This window comes from Equus przewalskii, chromosome 13 (genome assembly GCF_037783145.1).
Source record: "Equus przewalskii isolate Varuska chromosome 13, EquPr2, whole genome shotgun sequence".
NCBI classification, from domain to species: Eukaryota; Metazoa; Chordata; class Mammalia; order Perissodactyla; family Equidae; genus Equus; species Equus przewalskii.
The window spans coordinates 89,249,865-89,274,970 of record NC_091843.1 but is presented as its reverse complement, the minus strand read 5'-3'; the positions used below and the strand labels follow the sequence as shown (position 1 = coordinate 89,274,970).

General features: G+C 47.9%; 1 long non-coding RNA gene across 1 annotated transcript in view; it reads right to left on the bottom strand.

The window, feature by feature from the left end:
* The window catches only part of LOC139075372 (uncharacterized), a 111,581-nt gene that overhangs the window by 68,878 nt on the left and 17,597 nt on the right, over positions 1-25,106 (bottom strand). Inside the window, exons 2-3 of the long non-coding RNA XR_011525747.1 lie at positions 15,412-15,537; positions 10,512-10,710 (exon numbers count right to left, since the gene is read on the bottom strand). This is a non-coding gene — a long non-coding RNA (uncharacterized lncRNA). The remainder of the gene's footprint in view (positions 1-10,511; positions 10,711-15,411; positions 15,538-25,106) is intronic.

Here is a 25,106-nt window from a genome sequence, read left to right as displayed (position 1 = left end):
GAGCTGTAATGGCATCACCCAGGTTTTTCTTCACATCCATATTGCTTTAGTTTTGAGCTGGAAATGCAAAGATACATTGTTGCGGGAAGCACTGTGGCAGTAAAAAGCCTTAAGTGTCAACATTTTGTTCGTGGAGGCAGGGCAACAGGAAATGGCAGCTACGCAGAAATTCATATAAATACTCAAAAGCAGCTCGAAGCCGCCCTGCACTTTGGGACGCAAGGAGGTTCTTATTCGGGCTGGGGTTTCGGTCCCTATCCGGAGCCATCCCAGCCGTGTCTGGAGGGAGCGGCTGAACGGCACAATAGGCAGGGTTACAATGTGGCCCCGGGCCCTGATTCCCAAAAACATGTGCCTCAAAAACATCAGAAGGCAGTGGAGGTCTGAGAATCAAGTGCGAATGTGCTCGTGTGCCAAGAAAACCTAAGACGGCTGTTTTCACAGCGTACTGGGGCTTGGCCGGGTTCCAGAAACCATCAGCAAAGTAGCCTGCCCCGATACTTCAAAGGAAGAGCTCACACCGATAAATCCTGCCCCACGCTTTGCACAGCACACACTTCATCTTGAGCCATTTAATACCACAACGGTGAGTCACCGGGCCGGAGCCCTCCGCCTAGCCACAGGAAGAAAAAAGTCTCCCACAGCCGTGTCGAGGGCGATTCCTCTTGCTCCCCAAAACTGCGCTGAAACAGAGTCGTAAAAACTGTCACAGGGCAGGTGAGTTACAAGCCAGTTCACCTGCAGAGAGCCCCTCACAGAACTGTCACCAACGAGGCATGCCATTTTTCATGACCATGTTTTATCACATTTTGATAAGACCCACCAGCCACGGGGTAAGCAATCTGCTTTACTCCTCAGGTTGAGCTGAGAGCTCAAGAGGCCTTGCAGCCGAGTGACAAGCTGAGAGCGTTTCTTTCACACACACACACACACACACACACACTCTGTCTCACACCTTTCTCGGGAGGTCTGAAACTTGGCAAGCCTCAGTCTTCTAAAGCGTATTCAATGTAAATTAAAATTCAGCAAATATTCTTGGGAATACTCGAGATAAATAATAGCAAGCCTGGGTGTCACGGAAGAAAAGAAAGCATCAGGGAAGGCCAAGGTCGAAGGCCAAGGTCGAGGGCCGAGGCCTTTACTTCTTTGTGGGGGGAAAAAAAGAATAATAATAATTCTTCTGCTCCAAATCCTACACTGTCTGGACCGCTCCCAGGCTGCTTGGCAGTCAGGTCAGGCCGTCAACTTTTCCCATCTGATTGTTTAGCAAGGGTCTGTGGAAGGATAGTGGAAACAGAATCTTTTCTTGAATAAGACAAGCAAGCCAACAAAGTCGGTGATTGCATAAGAAGCTGGAGGCCACGTCTGAGGAGACCTATTTGTCTTAGGAGTTTGCATGTGGCCATGGATGCATTCGGGTGGATTGCTGGGCACACAGACGCTTCCCCACCCCTTTCCTCTTCTTGAAGCCTCTATTATGCATGACTCCTGAGAGGACACACTCTCCTCGTGACCTACACGACAGCCCCTTTCCAAAGACTCTTCTGGTTTCACTGAATTCTAATTTCCTTTCCCGCACGTTTTCGTTTCTCTCTCCTGGGGCACAAAAGGTAGTCGCATTAGACTCTGGCAGGCACCTTAGCACGGGCTGCACTGCCACATCTGTCAACAAAGAAGAAAACGAGGAGCCGCCAATCTGCCCATTACAGATGCCAGTAAAATCCTGCCCACGCCATTCCTTGGAGTTTTCAGAACTTTAGTCAACAAGACTGGTTCAGAAGGGGTGGCCAACAGTGTGGCCTTTCACTGGGAAGGGCCTCCTTTTTCATCACCTAAGAAATAAAACCCATCAAGTTTTATGTGGGGTGCTCAATAAATCTTATTGAGTAATTCCATGCACATTAGCCACCCTAACTTGAAGAAAGCGAAACTTGGGGAGCATTATGTTGACTTGCCAAGGTAAGGAGCCTGGATTCTGTGGCAAGAAGTGCTTGAGGGCCTGTAGGGAGTGGCGAAGAGCCCAAACCACAGGCAGGCGTGGAGGAGGCGCACAGCTCTCCTCGAACCTCCAGAGTCTGGGTCCTGCCAGCTGTCGGGCAGAGGAGTCGCGGCATTGACACAGCCCACGAGATGCCTGATAGGAAAGGGGCCTGAGCCAGGGCCTGCACTGGGCTCCCGAATCCTGGGGAAGGAGGCTCAGAGCCAGGGTGACACTGGGGTTTCGCCTGCCCAGCCCTCTTTGGGAAGAAGAGAAAAGCAAGAAGAGAGTTTCCAGCATAGGGGCCTTCTCCAGAACATCCTCCCAACCACAGGGATTGTGGTGACCAGCCCTGGAGGAGCAAAGACCACCTACTCGAAGTCAGAAAACTAGTTCTCCATTCTAACTCCATCACTCACCACCTTCTAGAACTTGAGCAAGTTACTTGACTTCTCTGACCTTCCTTCCTCATAAAGCTCTTATGATGACTAAAGAAAAAGGTATCTCATATTATCATAGGCAATGTCGATTAAGCATTTCCTGTAAGCCAGGCCCAGGGCTGAGAAAATCAATATTCCAGTTCTCAGATGAGAAGAAAGTGAAGCCCAGAGCTGAAGTAACTCTGCCAAGGCCACACAGCCGAGACATAGCAGATGCCTAACATATTGGTGGTTATGTTTGTCATTTTAGAACCATGAGAATCTCAGCTACCTCCATAATACATGAAAGTTTTAAAAGAAAATCTGCTGGCAATATTTTTGGTTGCTGATGTATTCGCTGCCAGAACACACAGCTTATAAAACATTTCACCCAGGACGGCCATTGCCATGTGATAAAGTTGGGAGGTGGAGTACACCGGCGGGGGCGTTTTGCTTTGCTGTTTGTCATGTTCTTGCTGCTGGTGGCCACAGCCTCCACAACACCTAGGAACCGGCATGGCTTCCTCCTGCCACCACTTGGTGACAGCTCAGAGGCTGAGAGAACCGGAGGCATGAATGGGACAGAGAGATGGCACGTAAACACCCAAGGGCCAAAGATAAATCTTAGAAAATACACCACCCCTTTACAGAAAAAGCAGATTTCTGTTTTATAAAGGGAAGATTGGCAAGAACTCCAGGCCAGCTGCCCCAGATGGAAAGGGTAACTCTTCAAGCCAATAACGTTTTCCTCTCCACAAGTGCCCAAGATGGAAGCCAGCTGACGGGAGTTAGCAGTTCTGTGGCGGAAAATCTCCTCCGCTGAACTCACTCGTCTGTTCCGCAGTCATGGAGCAGAGGCCTCCTGTGCATCTCTAGCCAGTCCACTCGGAGAGTGTCATTTCCACTTCAAGATGAACGGAGGAGTGGGACCAGGCAAAAGGAAGAGGGGGTTACCTCAAGGTTTCTTTCTCTTCCAAAACTCTGAGATTCTTCACCACGTCCAAGAAGCTACTTTGAACCTACTTTAGGTAAAATAACCAGAACCCCAAACAAGGCTCAATCTGGGCAAAGCTCAGTATTCCTGGCACTTTAGAGCATGCATTTTCTGTCTCTTTTCATAGGGGCTTGAAAAAAAGACATTTCAAAACCCCGACATTGTTCTTTCTCTTCTCCTCTTCCTCTTCCTCCTTCTTCATCTTCTTTACCACCATCATCATCTGCGTATTTAGGGAGGGTGTTTAATTTGTCTTTACAGAAAGTACACTACATAAGCCACTGTTCCTACTGACCTAGTAACCGGACCCAAGCACCCTCGCGTATGTACCGAAGATGCAGAATACTTGCCCACCACAGACACCTGCCCCACATGCTCCAAGAGGGTGCCACAAACAGCCCCAGGTGAAGGGGTTCTTGAAGCATAAATCGCTATGTTCATACCATGTGACCCTAACTCCCTGACCGCAGGCAGCAGGTCCAGGTATAGAAGCCTGACCTAAGGGCAGCCGGTCTCTGAGTTGGCCTGACACCAAAGTCACATCCCCCAAAGACAACGGGGATAAGTGGAACCATTCAGATTCTCTCTCCTGAAGTCTAAATGAGAATCAGAGAAAGAGAGAGAGAGACAGAGAGAGAGACATGAATTGGAAGGTAGGAAGGGAACAGAAGCCGACATTCGACAGAAACCGAGAGCAAAAGAAGCCACAGGCAAGAGAAACCGTGGATAGGCGGGAGCTAAAATAAGCCTGCACTGCTTGGTTATGTAGTGGCATGGACGTAGAAAACTCCTGCTTCTCTAGGGCAACAAGATAATCCAATTCCTAGAGCTGCTTTCAATCCTGTATAACCTCCAGCTCCTGCTGTCCGTTCCGGCTCCGTGAGACCCGGCTCTGTGATCTCCCATGAGGCGTGCTACAGATTTCTGCTGACATGCATCCATCAGGGAGTCTCCCTTCCTTCATCGTAACCTCTGTCAGTCCCTCTTTCTTATAATTGAAAATACCTGTTAAATAGAGTATGCCACATGGGCTCATTGGCTGCGTAATGATTTCTAACCTGTTCACAGTTCCATTGACATTAATGCTTCTGTTCTGGAAAATTCCAGGATTCTTCTTCCATTTTTATTGAGCTGATGATCTGCCTGTTTCAAAAATACTCTAAACCTTTTATTTGCACAATATCCTTATACCCCCTTTAAGATGCCCACGCTGTCTCTAGCCGCCCATGACTAAAAGCCCTGACACTATTACTTCAACTACCAACCTTACATTTGTACTTTTCCAGGCAGATTTTTCCAAGAACTTTTCCAAGTGATTTCATGAACATGATCTCTTTTGAACATTGCAATAACCTTATGATGTAAAAATTAATAAAAATACCTAATATTTGTATAGTGCTATATAATTTAAAGACCACTTTCACATACATGATCTCATGTGAACAGGTCCATTTCACAACCCTGTGAGGTATTTTTCTCACTTCACAGGTGAGGAAATAGATTCAGGAATGACAAAGAACCCTCCAAGTTTACACAGCAAAGAATGGTTTCTACTGGGACGCACAGCCTCCGTCACAGCGTTAAAAGGCTACGTGGTCTTTTTCCCACCGTGGACACACAGGGACTGCTCTCGGCGGTGCTCATTCAGCACTGGAAGAGCCTGGTTTCTTGTCTCGAGTTATTAAGTCAAAGGTCTTTAGGTTCACTGTGCACCATCCCACACGACATGGCCGTTTAATGAGGAAACGCACCTTTGTCTTCCACAGGTGCATAAATAATCCGCTGATAACATCAATTGTGCACGTACACCTGTTTCTTCCTGGTCACTCAATATGGTATGTATGTGTCCCATAACCCAGGCTACCTGGGGAAAGCCTTGCTCTAAGACAGAGGGCTTTGGGAAATTGCTACTTGCCGAGTAGCAAGTCACAGCAGCCTGCTACAAATCCGTTGGACCAGTTCAGCTGGTGGGACCGAAAGTTGGCATCGTTTTGGTTTAAGAGAGAGAGAGAGAGAGACTCAAAATATAAAATGTTGTTCATTTTTAACGGTAATAAATATGGTTGCTCTAAAGCTAGCACGTGGAGCTCATTGTTTTATCAGTCCTTAAATAAGACCTTGACCTTCCGTGCCTCTTCTTCCTGTCGTTGGAAAGCCAGGGAGTTTGCATTTCATTTGCCCCGGTAGCTGTTCATCCCAGACACACAGACGGCTGAGGCAGGTCACGACGGCAGCTCCCGCGATCAGAGCAGCACTGTCCACGTGGTAAAGTAAACGGTGTGTGAAACAGCATGAGCTGGATTCTGGGGGCCCCTCCACAGTGTTGGAACTACAGCAGAGAGAGGCACCCTGATAAAGGTCAGCAAATCCATGGCAACACTCCACATCAATCAATCAAGGCATTCCTGCCGAAACCAGACAGCCGCAGATTCCTCTAAACATATATTCTAGTTGCCTACTTACCCACAGATCAGACCTGATCACAAGACAAATCCTACCTGCCATTTAAAATTGCAATGATCCCCAGCAAACGAGACTGCCCAGGATTGACCTTGGTCCCACAACGATCAGGTCCAACTACACGATCCCACTGTGATGGGACTCCACGGCCAGCACTGTGGAGGGAGTCACTCAAATGTGTCCATCACCCTCTGCTACGAATGTGCCTGTGTCACTCACTGCCCTGTTCACACTAGGAACTGCAGCCAGAGTTACTCAAGGGCCACATGCCAATAACACAGGACCATGATTCCCCCAACGGAGCACGTGGCTTCACACCTCTGTGCTTTTACACTCTGTTTCCTCCGCCCGGAATATCCTTTCCTTTCCCTCCCCTCATAGATGACTTATAAACTCCTCCTGGTCCTTCAAGATTAAATATTATCATCAAGTCATAACTCACATCTAGGTAAAACCCCTAGAGAAACGTGTGCACCAGGAACCATACACAGATGTTCATAGCAGTGGTTAAATCGCCAGTGGGAGTGGGTAAATTGTGTGTGTTCACACAATGGGATACTGCATGGCAAGGAAAGTAAATAAACTGGAGATGCGCCTAACATTAATGAAGCTTATCAACAGTGTAGAATGAAAGAGGCAAAGATGAAAAATAATGTATATTCTATGATTTTCTTTATATAAAGTTCCAGAACAGGTAAAACTAAACTATAGTGTTTAGGAATACATAGGTGGTCAAACTATAAAGAAAAGGACAGCAATGATCACGATAAAAACCTAAACAGGCTGGTCTCATCTGAGAGAAGAGAGGTTGGTAGGGGAAAGTGACTGAGGGCTTCTGAGGTGCTGCTGACACTCCATTCCTTGAAGTGAACTGTGATGACTTGGTGCTCATTCTTTGTCATAGTGTACATTTATATTTTATGCACTTTTCTGTATGTATTCTGTATCTAATTATTTTTAAAGAGACAAAAGGAAAAAATGAGTACAGAAATTATCCAAACAGAAACTCCTGGTTAAGAAATGTCAACAAGGGGGCTGGCCCCGTGGCCGAGTGGTTAAGTTCACGCGCTCCGCTGCAGGCGGCCCAGTGTTTCATTGGTTCGAATCCTGGACGCGGACATGGCACTGCTCATCAGACCACGCTGAGGCAGCGTCCCACATGCCACAACTAGAAGAACCCACAACGAAGAATACACAACTATGTACCCGGGGGCTTTGGGGAGAAAAAGGAAAAAACAAAATCTTTAAAAAAAAAAAAAAAAAAAAGAAATGTCATCAAAAACATCATCCTGTTGACTGGAAAGTCCCTTTTAACAGACAGCAGGACCACTCATGGTCCTTTATTAGCAGGGAGGCCCCCTGCATCTACGTAAACCTGCTGCGTTGGTAGAAGGGTGACAAAAATCCTTCCTCTGGTGTACCGTGACCACTGTAGCATAAAAAACACGTTTACGGAAAATAAGTTGATCCTATATTTTTTTGAGGACCCTAAATTCTTGCTTTGTCCTGTCTGCCTGGAGCAGAGCCTTCAGATTGTGGTTCGTAGTGTTTGTGTTCTCCCTTCTGGGGTCATCTCTTCCACAGAGGCAAATTTTAAAGCTATTTCTGGAAGCCAGTCTTGGCTGGCATTATAGCCATATACCATTTTTTATATTTTTAAATAAGGAGGAATTCATAAACTTCTTCCAAGTTGGGAGGCAGACAGGTGCATCAAAGGTAATGACGTCCTGCCTCCTCCAGTCCCCCGTGACGGCTGTTGGACATGGGCCCCTTCTTCATTCCCATCCTAAAGTGGGTCCACGGCTGCTCCATGCGTCCAGCAGCTGCCGGGGTCCTTTGTAGGCAGCTGCTCCCTGAGGCTGTGTGAAATGAGTCTGGTATCTCCTGGCACCCCGCAACTGCAACTCGGCTCTAGGGTCTGCGATACGCTCCAGGGTACAGGTAGGAATTACACGCTCAGAGCTCAAGATGCTTTGGGCCGCTTCTTTTGTAAGCATGAGAGATCAGCGTTTTATGGAGAAGCTCAAGTTCTTGGGCTGTGGGCGGGGGGGAGGGGGGGCGGGGGGGCGACAGTCGGTATCTAATTGGCTGAGTGGCTTGCCAAAGAACCTGAACCAAGGCAGGTGGCAGGAGAGATGTGAGGCAGTGCCAGGGCCACTCTGAAATCCTGATGACGAATCTAACTGCACAGCCAAGCGCATTACTCTGGCCAGAGCTGGCAGGATGCCTAAAATGAAGGGAGGAGTGTGGAAAGCAGGAGCAGTGGGGTAAAGTTTTGCTTTGTTTTGTTTTAATTTCTGGAAGAATCTACCTAAGTTATTAGATGGTATAACATTAAACTGAGGAAAGAGGATTTTGTAAAAAGAGAAAGGAATCTGCTGGAAAAACAAAGAGAGACAGGAATATACACAGAAAGAGAGAGTCAGAGAGACACAGAACACATAGAAAAATAGAGATGGTGAGAGATGCTGGAAGCCGAGACAGACTGAAAGAGAGACAGGGAGACAGTGGACAGGAACTTTCCCTACCTCCACTCATTTTTTTAGGTTAGGATGTCAAAGTGGAGCTCTTTGTGCCTCTCCAGATTTGTGCTGTACTTAAATCCACTTAATGACTGTGATGAATTGCATACTTGCCACCAATAGCCTTGTGCTCACCCGCCCTAAATACTGCTGGGCTGTAAACATGGCTTTTAAAAAGGAGCCAGTTTTGATGTGAATTTGTGTTCACCTTTGTCAATGGTACGTGGGAGGCAGGCTAGCTGCTGTCCGCCAGTGACTCATTGCACTGGCCTGGCCCAGTCCCTCTGGACGGAGGGCACTGCCCTGACTGTATGCAAATCCGGGCTTTTGCCGTCCAAAGAAACAGCTCTGGCAAAGGAGAGCATTCACAGCAGGAGCAGAAATAGCTCCGTTATTGTTTGACGACCAGTTGGGCCCTAGAGGACCCTCCCAGGCGATGAGCAGCTTCAGCTGGAAATAACTAAACAGCTTTAAAGGGAAGGGGCTGAGGAGGAGGAAAGTTAATGAGCTTCAAGCAGCGAAAGAGTTACAGCGCAATTAACTCCCAGGCGGTCTCATCGACCTATGGCAAGGTCGTCCATTCCAACCCAGAGTTTCCTCCCCAGCTAGAATTAAAGTTAATTCAGTGTCAAAGGACGTTGGAAGAAAAGCCCTGCACAGGACAAGAGTGAGAAATCAATGACCTTCACAGAGAAAGGGACACAAGTGGCTGCTCCTTCCTGCACAGATCAGCAAGTGGGTGGACTTTAAGGTGCGACTGTTGGATTGTCTGACCTAGACTGAAGGAAGTCTCAGTCCTGGCTGTTTGGGAATATCATGGGAATATCCACCTGATGCCTGCAGAAGCTGTTGGTTTTGACTACTGCTGCTGCTATTTTCCTTAAGATTAGAGTCCACAGAACTGTGAATGGAGAAAAAATTTTCTCTTCAATCAACTGGGAAGCCCTGCGCTTTTGGCCCCCACACGCCACTTGGGCATTCCGTGCTCAGGATAGAGAGACCTATGGTCAGTGGCCTCTCTCGCGTATTTAACACCCAGAGCAGACAATTTTTTTTAATTTAATTTTTTTTTCCTTTTTCTCCCCGAAGCCCCCCGATACACAGTTGTATATTCTTCTTTGTGGGTCCTTCTAGTTGTGGCATGTGGGATGCCGCCTCAGTGTGGTTTGATGAGCGGTGCCATGTCCGCGCCCAGGATTCGAACCAATAAAACACTGGGCCGCCTGCAGCGGAGCACACGAACTTAACCACTCGGCCACAGGGCCAGCCCCTGAGCAGATAATTTTTAATATCATCTCCTCTATTCAACAAAATTATTTCATCAAAATCTTGAAAGAAAGTAAAAAATAACATGGCCAGAAAAGGCAGTGAAAATTTCACAGGAAGTGAAAATTTTCCTTTATTATACTTTATATATAATCTTGCCAGTAAAAGAGAAACTTTATTTTATGTACATAAAAGGAAAAAGCTGCAGCTGCTATGGAAAACAGTATGGAAATTTCCCAAAAACTTAAAAATAGAATTACCATATGATCCAGCTATTCCACTTCTGGGTATTTATCCAACGAACACGAAAACACTAGTTCGAAAAGATATATGCTTCCCTGCGTTCATCACAGCATTATTCAGAATACCAAGACTTGGAAGCAACCTAGGTGCCCATCAAGGGATGAATGGATAAAGAAGATGTGGTGTATATACACAATGGAATACTACTCAGCCATAAAACAAGATAAAATCATACCGTTTGTGACAACACGGATGGACCTTGAGGGTATTATACCAAGCAAAATGAGTCAAACAGAGAAAGACAAACACCGTATGATTTCACTCTTATGTGGAAGATAAACAAACACACGTATAAGACCAGATTAGTGATTACCAGAGGGGAAAAGAGTGGAGTAAACTTTAATAAAATCAAAATATCGACAAAAAGTTCAAGTCAGAAAACTATTAAACAAATAATTATAACTTTAAAAAAGAGTACACTTCAATTTTAAAGATATTGTTCACATTCAGTAAAATATTTCACGTATGAACTAAATTTGCACTTAATAAAAATACTGTACCCCACAGGTTTACAGTGTTTCACCGTTACAAATTTTAAACCCAAAGAAACACTCGAAATGTTCACATACCATGACAGAAATGAGGTCATTCAAATTCTGTTTCTTTATCTTTTACAATCATTAAATGCAGGAAAACGCAGCAACGAGGAGGCGGCTGAGGAAGAGGCAGAACAGCTGAGTCTCTCCTCCCAGAGCAGGCAGAGGGGCAGGCGGCGGGGCAGGCGGCGGCGACCGGGGTTCTCTTTTCTAGTTTACCTATTCAAAGCATCTTCAGAATAACAAAAATGTATCAGTTAGGGTTCGGTTCAGCTGCATGTAACAGTAGCCCAAATAAGCGACTGAGTAACTTACAAGTTTATTTTCCCTCCCATAAAAGAAGCCTGAAGTGGGCAGCCCGAGGCAGTAAAGGCAGCTCCACAGGCATCAGGGACCAGATGCTTTTCATCTTTCTTCTCCAACGTGTTTAGCGCAAAGCTTATATCTTATCTTCAAGGTCACCTCATGGTCCAAGATGGCTGTAGGAATGCCAGCCATCGTCTTTGCTTTCCGAGAGAGAAAAAAGAGGTAGAGGAAGGGCAAAAAGGCACCTCTCCCAGCTGAGGCAGCCTTTGTGAAGATTTCTAGAAAACCAACCAACTGCTCCTACTTCCAGGAGACGAGGAAATGTCTCTCTTTTTCTAGGCACATCACCACCTGGAATAAAAGCAGAGCTCCGCTTGTGAGGACGAGGAGACTCAGGACTGAGCAGGTCCCGTATCTCTGCCACAAGCTGAGTGCCAGTCCTGAGCAAGGCCTTCATACCCATCACCCCGCTCCTTCCTCAGAACGCTCCACAAGCCCGTCCCACTAAAACAAGACAAGTCTCAGGGATTATCAACCCAACAACCCAATTTTAACTAACATTTGAATAGAAGTTTAGCTTTTATACAATTTCCCCCAAAGATCATTTAATTCCCCAAACACCCTCCTTGCAATAAATAGTGCTCTTCACTAGATTTTGCAGAGGAGGAAACTGAGATCTCGAAAGCTTTGATTGGTTCAAAGCCACACGCTAACGAGAGGCACAACTGGACTAGTGACTTCCTGACATATGGCCACACATTGGGCTTTATTTCCGTATTTTTTAAAGGAAATTAAACATACAGAAAGGTCCAGAGAATATTACAAATGTCTAGCCATGACTCAGAATTATCAAATGCTGATAATTTTGTCATTTTGCTTCCAATTTCTTTTCTTTTAGATTAAAAAGAACACTACTGAGAAAGTTGAAATCTGCTTTGTAACCCTCCCCATCACATCCCCCTTGCTCCCTAAATGTAATCGATGTCATTAGTTTGGGGGGGGGTACCCTCCTGGTCTGTATTTCTCTATTTTCATCTCTCCTATGCATCCATATATAAGTTATTTTTGCAGGTTTTTTCCACTCAACAAGTGTTTTGAACTGTACCCAGGTTAATGCACATGGTTCATTCATTTTAACTGCTGTGTGATATTCTAGCATGTAAACATACAGTATATTTTATTGGTTCATTTCCATTTTCCTACAGCGTACACTGAGTGCTTTCTCAATACACACATCAGGAAGTATTCTAAGAGCTTTCCATGTATTAGCTCCCTTAATCTTCACAACAGATCTACCAGGAAGGGATTGTTATAACCTGAGTCCAGAATGAGGAAACTAAAGCGAGAGAGAAGTAGGAATTTGTCCAACATGTCACAGCTGATAAGCAACAGAGCCAGAAGTCAACCCCAGAGAAGCCGAATGCAGAACCCCTGCCCCTGACTCCTACTCTTCCTCACCCGGACCTAACGCTCAGCATCCTGCCCGGTACAGCCGTAGCTGCCGTGAAAATAGCGCCCCAGCGCTCCGCCCCGACCCCGTAGGACTCTCTGCTGGACGATGTGCAGCAGCTGTTCTGATTGTTCTGCGCCTGCTCTCTGCTTTGTGGCTTAATATTTTGAAAGTCGCTTTTGTTCTGTATTGATTGGACTCTTGGGTTGTTTCCAATTCTTCACCTCTACAAACAAGGAATCTAGAAGTAGTGATGCTGAGTCATAGATTATACCCATTAAAAACGTTCTACTAGAAACTGCTAATTGCTTTGGAAAGTTGGCTATGCTAATGAACTAATGCACTATACTAATAGCTGAATGGAAACTCCTGTCCCTCACCCATATGTTATATCACCAAACTTAATTTAATCTTGCCAGTGTTGGGTGTAACATTGTATCTCCTTGTCTTTATTTGCATTTTGCTGATTACTAGTAAAGTGAAGAGGGTTTTTTTTGGTTTCTTTGCTTATTGGCAATTTAGGTTCACCCTTGTTTGAATTGTCTTTCTCCATTCTTTGCACGTTTCAAAAGTAGCTTCTTATTTTTTTTTTTAGGAAGATTAGCCCTGAGCTAACTACTGCCAATCCTCCTCTTTTTGCTGAGGAAGACTGGCCCTGAGCTAACATCCGTGCCCATCTTCCTCTACTTTATACATGGGACGCCTACCACAGCATGGCTTTTGCCAAGCGGTGCCATGTCCGCACCCAGGATCCGAACTGGCGATCCCCGGGCTGCTGAGAATCGGAACGTGTAAACATAACCGCTGCGCCACCGGCAGGGCCCCGAAAGTAGCTTCTTTTTTCTTTTATGTATTTTCTTTTTATTCATACAGCTTGGACGTTAATCCTTTGCCTGTTACATCTGATGCAAATTCTCCCCAGCACCTTATGCTGGCCCCACCTCTGCTATATTCAGTCACATAGAAGTTTTTACTTCAATATTGTCAAATCTATAAATCTTGTCCTTTATAGGATGCACTTTTTGCTACTTAAAGGAAAGAATTATGACTCTTGAGGTAGCGAAGAAATTCTGTTTTCTTCTAATTGTTTTATAATTTTTTTTTTTTTATGTTTATGTGTGTGTGTGGTATGAGGAAGAAATCCAGTTGCATTTTTTTCTACTTGGAAATCATTCCAACACCATTAAGTTAGTAAGTTATCTTTTCCCCACTGATTTTTAGTACCACTTCTAGCTTTTCCAGCAGTTCCATTATGCACTGGTCTGTTTCCCCTTCTTCCATGCTATTTCACTGATCTATTTTCTATTCTCAGCTTTCTTTCAGTTTAATTGTCTGACTTAAAGATAATGCATGCCTGACCCAATGACCTATATCTACCCATAATTCCGATTGCCCTGATGCTAAACACGAGCCTAGCAGTTTGGTAAATGCCCTGTAGTTCTTCAGAAGGGCAGGCCAGAAGGCAGACGGTCCCTTTGGTTTCCATGCTGGTGATTCCACTCACATGCTGAGGGATCTAGGCGTCTGGGATGCATTCCTCTCAGTAACAGGAAGAAGAAAGTCTTAAGGCAGTCAGAAGGAACGAGTCACTGCATCCGCAGAGATTCCCCATGCTGACACCCACTCTCTGACATCTTCCGAGCAAATCTCAATGACAGCACATCTTCCAGAATCATTTTTCTTATTAATTTAGGGTGATCAAATATCCCAGTTTTTGATTACACAATATAAAGAAGATTCGGGAAAGATTCAGTTCCAGAGCTTGGAGAACAGAGAGAATTTGAAAATTACATTGCTTTTTGTAAATGGCTGTATCCAAACGACATCGTGACCTGTAGTTTACAACACTTTACAGGGTTCAGCCGTCTGCATATATTTACGGTCTAGAGTCTGGCTCAGGAAAAGTTCCCTTCCAGCACAGCTACACAGACTGTGGGCAGAGAATGTGAGGATGGACCGATGACTGCACACGACATCCTGAAGCAAAGAAGGGTAGGAAAGGAGTAGGTCCGTCACAGCAGTCCTGAGTTAGGCTGTAGCGGGATCTCTTCTCCGCCTGAGAAACAGGACTCGGCAAGGGGGCGGGGACAGACAGGCTAGTGGGGCGGGGAGGACCAGTCCAGGAAGCGGTCTCTCATGGAGCCCAGCTTCTGACGGTCACCACAACCCAAGGATAATGGTGGAACGCGAGCCGTATTCTTAGTTAATGTTAAGGAGATCATAGGCAGGCCTGACTAAATGTTTTTTAACTCAAGCCACCAGCTTTATTTTTTATTTTCTATAAATCATAAAGCACCTGATCTATAGAATTTTAAAGCTCCTGTAAAAGATTCCTACATGGCAGCTTCGAGAATTTGCCACAGTCCAATCAGAAGATTGTTTTCAATATTAAAATGTATTTTTCCGCGGACAATTTGACTTTCCCAGGCCGGTGGGAGGTGGGGGTGGAGGAGTGGGGAGGAGCAATTTCTACAGACATGCTACCTTTCTGGTTCTGCTGGTGAGGTTGCATAAGAAGTGGCAAGGCACTAACTGTGCAGAGCCAACATTAGGAATTCACGGTCTCCATGCTTTCTGGTCATAACTCCCCCCACTTCCCCGTCCTTTCCCAAATGAAATTTTACAGAAGTGAAAGAGAGATCCTTTTTAACCATTCAAGGAAATTTGAGGGTGTTTCTGATTTGAGGCCTCTAATTTCTATAATTAAAATGATAGGTGGCTCAGGTTAAATTTGAATAAGACTGCAATCAACTGCATAGCCAAGGATATTCACCTTTAGAAATTGTCCTTCCTCCGTTAGAGCTGATGTGGCTGTTCTCATCTTCACCAAACAAAACAATTGTTTTTAAAAAGGAGACTAATTCAGGCTACCCATTTGTTCAAAGCAAGAATTGGAACAGAGAATGAAATGAGAACTCTACCCCCTTCTTACAACCATATTGGAACATCCCTGTAACATTGCTCTCTGGGTCCAGGTCTGGGACCATGTTTTAGGCAAACCTGTGTTTTCACAAGGTCCTCCCACTTCATCCAGTAACAAACCACCTCGGACAGGGCCCAAGACTAAAATGCCGTGCACCTTATTATGCCTAATAGCAAGTCACATATGCAGGGCCCTGTGCGACTGTTCATAAATTTTTATTTCTTTTTATTCTGTTTCTTAACATGCAGGCTTGCCTGGCATGGTTACATCCACTGCTCTGTTGTTCTTGCTTTGTTGTTGTTGTGTGTCGTAATGAGAACTCTTTGTCCCGAAAGACACCCAGCTCCGGGCCAGCACTACGGCATCTATGGATTTTCTTCCTGGAATATAGAACAAGAGCTTGGATTCAATTGGATTCCAACAAATATATTTGCTAAATGAAGCTCTCCTCAAAATGTCACTCATTCATTCAACAAGTATTTACTGAGCACCCTGTCAGCCCAAGAGATGTGCTTGTGTGTGATGACAACACTGAATGAAACAGATGTCCAGGGTCCCTGCCTGTGAGATGGGTATGATCCAATGGGGAGACAGCAACGAGCAAATACTAATTACTCACTGTGTTCAGTGGAGGGAGGAAGAAATAGAACACAGTGATAGAGGACGGTGCCGTGGAGAGCGCTGCTGTTAGACACACCAGCCAGGGAAGACCTCTTGGAAACGTGACATGTAAGCCAAGCCCTAAAAGATGAGGAGGACCCAACCTTCCAAAGGGAGGAGGCCGAGGGAGGCGTGTTGGCAGGAGAGCAGAGATATGAAGGTCCTGCCAAGGGCTGAGATTGTCTCCTCTCCCCATCTCTGCCCAGCGACTCCCTGGCCGCCTTCCTAGGGCAAGTCCAGCCCCCGCGCCCCGAGAAGGCCTGCTGCCCAGCCAGCATGCACGGTGCTCTCTCTTCCGTGGTCTCCTCCAGCACGTCATCTGCCTCCACGACTTACCACTTCACCATATGCTGGGATGTATTGTCCCCGGTTGGTTCCTGTGGTTAAACTTGTCTCCCCAGTAAGTTATGTAAACCCACTGAGGACAGAGGCGTGTGCCCCTCTGTGCCCCCACCACGTCTGCTGCAGCCCTGGAGCGGAACTGACATGGGCTACATTGAAACGGACCGAAGACCTTAGGGCTGGTGGGGCAGGTGAACGGCCGTGGCTAAGCTGCTTTTCTATCTGCATCTGCTCACATTAGACGAAATGCAAATAAATGGGCCCCAGCTCTCTCTGTTCTATTTAGCATTTATATGACACCTTTCAGCACAGAGAAATGAGTAAGTGGATCCAGAAGTGGCTGTTCCATGTGCTCATCCCCCAGCCCGGCTGCAGCCAGGCATCTGGTCCCCACCTGCCCCCACACACCCCTCCTCCCCAAAGGGGCAGGCTGCAGGCACCACCACTCTGCTTTCAGCAGAGTTCTTCCCACTGAGCCGCACACTGTTGAAAGACTGCATTGTCTGTGCTAAAGGGAGACCATGGGTAGCACATTACAAATCTGAGCTGTTAAGTGATAAATGAGCAATGAAAAGTGTCCTGACATCATTAAGGTGTTTCTGAACACGCTCTCTGCTCAGCCCTACCCACACGCAACCGCGTGAAGACAGAATGGCTTGTAGGGTGACCAAAGATTGGCTTAGGAGTCTCCAAATTGGGCCATTCTGATCCCATGGGGTTTTTCTAGATTCTGCCTGTGGGACACAGGCATTGTATAGAAACTGTTAGACTCGCAGCTCTGCAAACTTCTTTAGAGGGTAGGGCTCTCTTCCACCATATGAAAAAGAACTCACCTATTCACTGCTCAGAGTATTCGCAGAGTCTGAAGCCGCTCCTCAGCACTACTCTCAGGTTCTGGAAGCCCTCCCCCAGCCCCTAAGGCTGCACATCTGGACTGGCCCCTCTGTGGAGCCCACACCACATCCTTCGCATCCCTCATGACGCAGCACTGATGAGGAATCTGGGACAGACCGCCTGCTGGGCAACCGAGCAGCTTAACTGACATTTATGAGATGAAATTTGCCAGGGCCAGAAAAGGGCATCCCTTTAAAATCTTTTAAAGCGCATCTTAACCCCTGGAATGCTGCCTGGGCGTGCTAAAGCAACCCCTGTACTCTTACCTACTAAAGCTGTAGAATTCTCAGTTTCTAGAGAAGAACTCAGGGGTTGATCAGCAAAAGCAGGGCACTCATTGCCTTATGGCTCAGTCACTACTAATATGCTTGCAAGGACCCCAGTGGTCACTGGGGTAGAAGGTGCATAATTCCACAATAATATACTGTAACAACATGGGGGAAAATCCTGGTTCCATCTTTACTAGCTGTGTGACTTGGGCAAGTTACTTAGTCTCTTGGTTGCCCTATATGTAAACCAGGGGAGAATGATGGTACCTGACACATAAAATATGATGAAGATCAAATGACGGTAAACGTTATATGCTCAGCATAGTGCCTCCCCTAGAAGGGGTAGAGCAAATACTGACTATTTATTGCAGACTTCTTAATACGTCACACATTGAATTGCCTACTTTATTTAGTTCTCTAATTTAATCCTACCATTCTCAGAGGTAAGGCCAGAATTTACAATCACGATGCTATTCTGCTCACCTGTTTCCCTAGGAGAAATATTGTCATGTCAGGGGCTATTCCTGTCTGCAATTTTCCCTTGCAAAATTGTTCCAGGATGGGGACTTCCTAAGGGGAAGCTTTCTCCAATAGCTAGACCAGAGGGGAAATGTAAGGGCAGGCCTTGACCCTCCATTACCAGGAAATCAACTGTGCAAGTGGGTCGTCTTTGTCTCACCCCTGGACTGGACTTGGTGATTAATGGGAGACATTTAAGATTAATACACTTTCTTGTTGCAGTTTTGAAAATTAAAGCTCTTGGAAACGTGGGCCCAGAGAACAAAGAAAAAAGAAGGAGCTGGAACAATATTCTCTTTCTAGTTGCCTGCTTTCAAAAACTCAATCCACTTCTGCCAAAATTTAGACTCGCCTGTCCCTTGTCCATGTCACATCACTTTCCTTTTTTCCCTCCTCACCTCCAAAAGGATGTTGGTTCCAGCCAAAATGGTTATCACAGATGCTCAGCACAGTTTCCAAGTTACCAAACAAGACAGTGGAAGAATTGATTGTGCTGGCACAGATCAACGGTGGAAGATAAGAGAGTATCGCGTGGCCCCCACAGCTATTGTTGCTGTGTTTTTTCAAAGCCTGAGGGTGCAGGTGGTGCTGGCTGGAGCCCTGAGGTTCTTGAGCAAGAAATGATACCTCAGCTAGAGTCTTATGAAGGCCACGCTCATCAGGGCCGTCCTATCCTTGCCACCTTAGCAGGGCTGACACCGCCTCACCCCAAGATGGGCTCTGAGACCCAGCCACCAAGAGCACTCTTTGGCCGCGAACGTCACCCCTAGAGGCAGGCCACCTAAGTGATCATGAATGACATTTACTGATCACGCTCCACCGTGGCAAAAGTGCTTCTCAGCCTTCCGTTTAAATATCAAAACAGAGGCACTTAAAAAAGAGACTTTTCTTTTCTGATCTATAAGGATGAAGAAACAGAAGCTGAAAGACGTGGAGAACCTCACCCGCAGTTGCACAGCTGGCAAGTGGCAGGGCCAGCCCCTGAGCCCAGGTCTTTGTCTTAGACTCTAAACATTGCTTGAGAACCAGGAGAGAGAAAGGGAAGCACAGGAAGTGAGGAAAAGGAAGGAGACAAAAGAAAACAATGAGGAGCCAGACCTAAAATCAAGATTCAATATTGTGTGCTGCTTGACATCTGCTAAAGCATGGCGGGCCTCAAATGGCAAGCCAGAAGATGTCCTCCTTCTCCTCCTGCTTCTGCTCCGTGGACACAGTCCCCTAGCCAGACAATCCTCCTCACCAACCAGGATTGTGGAACTGCCACAGCCCTTACAGGAGAGGGCCATTGGAGACAGTCATTCTCAGAGTTTTTCAAGCAAATGGAAATCAACAAACATGTGTAAGGCTGGAACAGAGTCTACTGGGTATAATGTTTGAATATTTAGTTACCAACAAGGGCTCACACTTCTTGAGTGTTTGTATGCGGTGGGCACTGTTTCAAGCACTTACACGCATCAGTTCTCACCACAACCCTTTGAAGGGGCCACAAGGATCACCATAATTTTGCAGATGAGGAAATTAAAGCACAGATGGGTTCATCACTTCACTCAGGGTTCAGAAATTCTGTGCAACTGGTCTGGGGAAAAGGGCCAGGCAGTGGTCTATTTTCAAATCCGTCCCCCCCACCTTCACCCCCGCAGTGGGGTCTCGTGTGCTGCCGGGTCCAGACCTGCTTGATGGAACCTGCACAGTGATCCTGTGATCCTGTAATTACACAAGCCCTCGCTCTGTAAACAGTCCCTGCAAGTGTTTTATGTCTCAATTAGATAATAAAGTCCCAGGAGTGGTGAGGCTGAACGGAAACAAGGTCTTCTCATAACTTGCAGCCGTTACATCAGTGCCAGCACCACAGGGTGTCCCTGGAGCAGACGGTCCCGGAGGGGAAGGCTGCAGACTGCAACAGTGTGTGGTGACTGCACACTCCTCATGGTCAGGGCAGGCTTCACGCCAATTCTTCCAGTTATTCTGCGAGGTCAGTATTACGTTATTATTCCCATTCTATAGATGAGGGAGCAGAGGCACAGAGAGCTGAGGGACACACAACGAGGAAATGGATGGCAGAGCTTTTGAGTGGAACACAGACTGGCTCTGGAGCCTGGTCTAATCTAAGGAGACACACCAGAAGGTTGGGGAGGGAGAAACCATAACAGGAAGACAAGAAAAATAGAGAATCCCAAGTTGTAGTCATTTGCTAGGACTGCCATAACAAAAGGTCATCGACTGGGTGGCTTCGACAACAGAAATTTGTGTCTCTCAGTTCTAGAGGCTAGAAGTTCAAGACCAGGAATCCACTCCAGGCCTCTCCCCCAGCTTCCGTGGTCTGCTGGCATTCTTTCACATTCCTTGGCGTGTAGAAGCACCAGCCCAATCTCGGCCCTTACCTCCTTCATGGCATCCTCTCTGTGTGGTGGGTCTGTTTCCAAATTTCCCTCTTTTCTAAGAACTCCATATTGGATTAGGGCCCACCTTCACCACCCCCTTTAACTTGATCACCTCTCTAAAGACCCTGTCTCCAAATAAAGTCCCATTCTGAGATCCTGGGGGTTAGGACGTCAATGTATGAATTTGCGGGGGGGACTCAATTCAGCCCATAACACAAGTTAAGGGCCACATGGCATGTGATTAATAAGCTGGAGCTCCACATACTCCAGGAGGGACCTGAGTCCCTGGGGCCTGAGACTCGAGCTACCTAGAGAACAGCTCTGTGTGTTCCGATGGGGACGGGGCCCACGTCAGCAGCCACCAGGGCAGCAAAGGCCAGGCTCAGGCTCTCTCTGGCACCAAGAACGAGTGGTCCCTGACTGGTTGCCGGCTTTTCCTGGCAACGCTTCGGCCCCCGGATTGTACAACCCATCTCATCGATGAAAACCAATGAGCTTAAAAAAACCCCTAAACAACAACAAAAAAATCACACACAAAAAAGAGCAACCTTATGTTGTCTGTGAAAAAGCCTCAAAAAAAAAAAAAAGTCGACAAGTGCTGAGTCAGGAAATTCTCCCTTGATAGCTTTCGTTGGAAACATTTAACATTTCAACTTTATCTCTGCTTTTCTTTCAGACAGCTCCTCAGAGGTACTCAAATGCAACAATGCCATCATTCAGGCCTTTTGGCTCCCAGAGGACTCCCTCTGAGCCAGGGCCAACGCCCCTCTGGCCGAATCACAGCTGCTGAAACACCGGGGAGCTGGTTTTCTCCAGCCCTCTGAGCAGAGGGAGAGGAGATGACACACCTGATATGTCAGTGCCTTGTTGCCATCTGGCCACCAGAGTCTCTAGTTAGGGACTGCTGACCAGACGCATCCCAAAAGCTGAGGTTTCATCTCTGACAGTGGCCAAGAAATACCAAGGAACCTCCATAATGGGCCTTCCAATACCGCCCAGAGGCTCACTGTCACCTGCACATCACAGGACGGAGTTCGGCTAAGGAAGGGCCACGGCACAGCTTCACTCTCCTCCCACATCAGCCTGGGGAGGGGCTGGTCCCAGGTCAGCCGGACATCACTACCTCCCTGTGCTGTTGCTACCCTGAGGACCTCCACTGTTTCTCCGTCGCAGAGTCTCACCTACGTGGGGCAATCATCTTCTTCTGAAACCAAACAAGCAAACAGGGACAGAAGCGAGCAGTAGAGCAGAGTAGGCAAGGAGAGAGTTCCCAAAGAGAGCGGAAGGGTTCTAGGTAGAGAAGTAAAGAGACAGCTTTTAATGCAGAGCAATAAATAGCAAGGAAACTGGAGGCACGTTCCTCCCACCGCACTCAGCCTGGGACTCACAAACTTCCAGGCTGGCATCCAGTGCGCCAGAGTCGGCAGTCCACCCTTCCCAATAACTTGGGTGGAATCAATGAGCCCATTGTCCTCAAGCTCCAGCTGAGAAGTAGTATGTACAGAGCAAGAGAAGAACCAGCATCAGAGGTAATCTCTGGCCACACAATCATCATGGTAGAATAAATAATGAATCAATATACATCAATTAGAAAGTGACATGTTAATTGTCCAAACATGGTGAGGTCATTATCCCCGGAAGGAAGGAGCTGAGCCAGCAACCTTTGCCTTTTTCAGCACGGGCATAGAACTTCACTGAAGACACAGCAGAAAGGGCCAGGATCGCCACCCAGACACAGACTCAAGAGCACAGCGCAGCAGCCGTTGATGGGGCTACTCCAGGAAAGGCTGGAGAGCCTGAGTCCCGGGCATCACTCATGCAAAACCATGAGTTTTCTCATTTCCCACCTTGAGCCACGTTAACACATGCATTGCCTGGTAAAGAAAGAGGAGGGAACCCAGTGTGTGCTGGGCACCTCTCAGGGGCACCTCCTCACTACTGCAGCCCTCCTGACTCCAGGAGAGGGTACCATCGCCCTCATTTTACAGATGACACCAAGGGAGGTTGGATGACTCATACTCAAGGACCAGTAAAAAGATGTTCAAGTCAGATTCAGGGCCAAGGAGAAGGGTAACTAGTTAGCGCTAGGTTAGCGTGAGCGCAGAATCTTTGGCAGCATAACCAGGCTAATGGGCTTGTTGGGATACAAAAGGAAACTGGTTTATCCTTCCCCCATCACAAGCTCTATGAGCTCCCCCTCCCCACCCCGCCACAACATCCTGGGTTCACCCTATAGCTTTCTGGGCTCCTTCCACCTATAAGAACAAGCCTCACTTTGGCGCTGAAGAGCTTTCCAGGTATGAAAAAGTCTCATGCAAGTCCTCTGCTTCCCTCGGCACTGAGGCTGCTTCTTCCTGTAGCGGGGGACTGACCCTGCTCAGCTCAGAATTGGCGAGGGATGTGGGAATGTTCTTCCTCTTTTTCTTACCCATCACTCCTCCTGCCCACTTCTGGGTCCTTCTGGGTCCAAGCAGGGCGGAGGGGACTAGAAGGTGCTCAGGGTTCTGGCTTGGTGGTCCTCTTGGCAGTGACCTCTTTTCTCTGAGTGTTCTCTGTGTCGCAGGCGTTCATCCGGGCTTGGAGGCCTGGTGCAGGAGACCTCCTCTCTTCGCGCTTCATGACGTGCCTGCAGAGCACCCTGCCAACCTCTTGTGAACCCCCCAGCTCTGTGCCTGCCCTAGCTGCCCGCCTTGCCCCCAGACTCCCAGGGGAGGCACTGGGTGGGCCTCTGTTCTTCCAGAGCTCACACTCGGGCCACCAGGGAGCAGCCTCCAGCCTCCCTTTCTGCAGGCACCCCCCAATCTCCACGAGGGGCAGGACACCCCAACCCTTGCAGGGCCCAGGACAAGAGTCCAAATGGAGGCCCACACGCCAAATAGCAAAGATTTAAAGTTATAAATCTAGCTAATGATACTGCTAAATAAAATATCTTCTAGCCTCCCACCTTGACAAATATACCTCGCGATGGCCTGGAAGGTCGGTGTGGGTTTAGACTTCCCAGTCTCCTTGAAATTTGGATCTGAGAGAGACGTCGCTCCCACCCCCAGACCTGCCCCTGGCCAACAGCCTGCTCTGCCCCTCTGCCTGTCCCCATCTCCACCCCCAGCACAAGAGCCTCGAGCACACGCATGTGGCCGCCCAGGCTGCACATCCAGGATGGGTTCACATCCCCCCAGACCAGCTGTCTGGGGGCCACGCCCAGGCCCAGGGATGAGCACAGTCCACCTTGGGCCGTGGACCTCGGCAGGCCCTGGACGGCATCTGGTAGCACTGGACACCTGGATAGTGGTGGGAAGGGGGCTCCAGGAGGACACGTCTCCCGCTCCACAGGGAGGAGTGTGCTGGAGGACTCACGGGGAGGGTCTCTCAAAAATGCAGACGTCAGGGCAGGGACCCCCTTTGGGGCGGATCTGACAAGCATTTTCTTGGCCTTCCCTCCCCTGACTTGAGGGCACACCATGGAGAGGGAGGGCAAATGCCACAGCCCTGTCCCCAAAAGCCCTCAGCTCACCGCTCAGCGACTCCCCTTTCTAGGAATCCGTACCTTCTGCTTATACAGACTGCATGGGATGGCACGGGTGAAGGGCAAAAGGCCAACCCGGCCACTTCTTTTTTTTTTGAGGAAGATTAGCCCTGAGCTAACATCTGCTGCCAATCTCCTCTTTTTGCTGAGGAAGACTGGCCCTGAGCTAACATCCATGCCCTTCTTCCTCTACTTTATATGTGGGATGCCTGCCACAGCATGGCTTGATAAGCAGTGCCATGTCCACACCCGGGATCTGAACTGCAGAACCCCGGGCCAGCGAAGAGGAATGTGCACACTTAACTGCTGCGCCACCGGGCCGGCCCCCAGCCAGGCCACCCCTTAACAAACCCTGGAGGGCCATTCCACAGCTCCTTGGCGGCTTTCTCTAGACTGCAGAGGCACTTTTCGCCCACTGTTCTCAGCTTTGGGGCTTTAGCCCCTATTCTGAGACATCCAGCTCCATCAGGTTGCAGAAGGGACAGACTCAGAGCACCAACGTGACACGAATTTTCAGTTAAGCAGGAGTGTTTTACACGCCCACATTTTAACGCTGCGTGAGGGGAGAGGGGACAGCATGGTTCACATATGGGCAGCTTACAACCAGGCTGTACCGTGTGACAGGAATAAATTTCTGGAAACGTGTCTGCAGTGTGGGAGGAGACACGAGTCCCTACTGGGGGAAACTCCACGAAGACTTGGAGAGAGAAGTCTGCTACTGCCTGCGACTCAGAGAGCGTGGTGCTGCCCGGGAGTCACAGCACCAACACTGGCCAGCAGCATTACGGTCCCCATGCCGGGGCCCTCACTCCCTCTTAGGACAGGCAAGCCGTGAGGACCCCTGCCCCGTCCCCATCCTCTCTGGCCTACGCTCATCACAGCTGGGACCATCGGGCCTGCTGCCATCTGCAGCTTCAACCCTGCTCTGGTCTCGGGTCAGGAGGGAGTTAGGGAGCTGAGCCTGAGGCCTCGGCCTCCAGGAGGCAGGGAAAACACAGGACTGATCTGATCTGCAGTAAGTTCTAACGCGCCTACGCATTAGCTGTAAGATTTTTGGATGTCAGTGAATTTTCTGGGCTTTGTCTGGAAACTGGAGCTGTGAAACTATCGGCTTGCCTACCTCATCGGGAAGTCAAATGGTCTGATCGTGTCGTCGGAAGCTCTACGTCGTGCGCTATTAGTGGTATAGATGACGCCTCGCGTGGGAGGATCGGGGCCTTTGTTTCTGGTTAATATCAGGCCTCGTACAACCATGGCCCTGCCTATCCTGGCAGACTGCACAATCACAGTAACAACCACAGCCACCTCCTGAGGAAGGAGAAGTCAACAACAGCGATGACAATAATAATAGCCCAGTGTTT